Source organism: Pseudorca crassidens, chromosome 5 (assembly GCF_039906515.1).
Source record: "Pseudorca crassidens isolate mPseCra1 chromosome 5, mPseCra1.hap1, whole genome shotgun sequence".
NCBI lineage: Eukaryota > Metazoa > Chordata > Mammalia > Artiodactyla > Delphinidae > Pseudorca > Pseudorca crassidens.
In genome coordinates this window covers 137,267,821-137,270,326 of record NC_090300.1, presented here as the reverse complement: position 1 = coordinate 137,270,326, position 2,506 = coordinate 137,267,821, and positions in this window count along the sequence as shown.

Sequence of the window (2,506 nt, the reverse complement as noted above, 5' to 3'; positions counted from 1 at the left end):
TAGCAGACAGGACGTAGGTTTTAGAATCAAGATATGAATAATTACATGCAATTAAAAGACTTGCTGAAAGGGAGAAGATTTTCTTTAATGATCGGGAGAGAGAGAGGACAGTGTTCTGTGGAAGAGCCAGGCTCAAGGCAGCCTTGTCAGCCTCTGCTGGGCCCAGTGGAACCTTCAGAGTTTATAAGAGGCATTTTATACGCCACTGAAAGGTGAGACCAGCCCAAGACTGAATTTCAAGAGAAAAGTCATTAGGCAATATTAGGAGTAATGTTTGGTTGTTATTTTGCATTTATGTGTCCTCACTTTCCTCACCAAAGTATAATTACCAAACAGCAATCCCCACAGAGCCCCTGTGAGCCCAGTGTGGGATGGCATCAAAGCCATCTTCCTTTCTTCTGGTTGCAACTTTTTTCCCCACTCTCCCCTCAAAGCACCCCCAAAATAAGAGGGCTTGACCAAACTGGGTGTGGGATTTAGATCGCCACGGTGTATGTCAAGTCATTCTGCGGTACACCTTAAATTTATACGGAGCTGTATGTCAATTATATCTCAATAAAACAGGGGGAGAAAAAAGATTTTACCATGAGGTACCTCCTGCCTTCTGGTTTGTGTGTAACACTTTGTCACATGTTATGGAACAGTTGCCACCGCCCTTAGGGGGCAGCCCTAGGTCCATAGCCCCTTCTGTGTCTGCAGAGGCAAACACAACCAAGCAGGTAGGGAATCTTTGAATCACAGCCTGAAAAAAAAAATCTTTTTTTTTTTTTGTATTGTTGAAAAAGAAGATATGATTGTTTTATAAATTTTTTTAATATACTGTAGAGGATAAAATAAAAAGTGAAAGTTTTGTCAACTGACCATCCGCTCTGATCACCCTTCTCCCTTCTGCCTAAGGACACCACTGTTACTGGGTATGTTAGCTATTCTGAAAGGGATCTTAGATGGTGCCTCATCACTTTCCCAATGGTTATCGGAATCTCCTCTATGATGCTGAGAATGAGCGAAAATGTCCCTGTAACTTCACCCTGGTGAGAATATCTCACAAATAACATAGCCTTTTACACTGGAAGTTGGGAGATACTGATTTTTATCTTGATTGATTTTTTTAAACTCCGGTAGGATCATAGGGATGTTATTTTGCTCTTCATAAAATGGACATGATAAAACTCACCACCTTCTTACCACAGGGCAAGAAGCAATAAATAACTAGGTAGCCAGGATGATAAAATCCAGGACAGTGGCAGTTTTAGTGACCTCAAAATTCCAAGTTGCTTTCCTTAACCCAATGAAAGCTTTAAACATTTAAATAGGCAGAAGTTGAATAAACAATCGTCAAGGTCGTTATCTGCCAAAGAAGCTATTCGTAAAGTAAAAGGATGATTTTAATAAGAAATAAAACTCATCTACTGGTTTATTAAGAAAATTCAGCGTGGAGAGATATCATTATAAATGTGAGGGAAACATTGTGTTCCTGCTGGAATAACAGGGGCGTGCGTGTCTTAGAGTGGAGCGTGGCCCCTCCGTTACAAGGCTCAGAACATAACACAAATCTATGCCCACAACCACGACAGGGGGAGGACCTCACGACCAGGCTGCTCCTGGTGTGGGATTCATGGGGGTTGGTGTGCATGTAGAGCCTTTGTCACTCAGCTGAAGTAATAGATAGTCTTAACCAATTTAAATGACCTTAATAAACTCGTAACCCTGGTGTTCTGGCCACTTTGGGATCTGCTGTAGCTGAAGCGTAGCAAGCAAGCAACCTGCTGGGAGAAGGCGCGACTCAAAACGCACCTGTGATGAGTTATTTTTTGGTATCAGTTTAAAGCCCAAACACTGATGCAATTTGGCCTCTTTAGAGCCAGCCTGCATCAGCCGCTCTCCCCATTAATTAGCGTGAGCTCTAAGATGTTGCTAATAGCTACACGTCTTGTAAACATGTTGAGTGGACCCGGCCCCTGAAGGCTCTCACTGTTAAGTGATATCTCAGCTGGGGCTGGCAGAGCCAGCGTCCCTACCAGGGAATAGCAGAAAGGTGTGCAGCCTCTGTGCAGAATCAAAACATCGTGCTCTGAGCGCTCCCTTTCTGGTGTGGTTCCCATAGAGGTGACTGCCTTTTGGTAGTAATGATAGTAATACTGAGGAGAATAAAAAGAAAGAAGAAGGGGAAGAGCAGGAGACAAAGCTTGCATTTACACTCAATAGGGAACATTTCTGATGAGGTCAGGTGGTGGGATTTTGGAAATACTGGTTTCTTGCCCCCAAGGTAAATGGGGACATCAGCCTAGTAGAGTAGAAAGTCTCTTGGAGTGTTCCTTAGTCAGCTGAGATAACCGGTCAGCCGCTTTAGAGCTACTAACTACCAAAACTAAAGCCACAGCTGAAGATGATGAAAAACAGGTTTGCAAACCAGCTTTCAGCTAGGAAACTGCTAAGGGAGAAGAAAGGATGAGTGAAGAGGTGGAGAGGCCGTGTGGCTGCAGCATGGTTGGTTTGCTAACTTTAT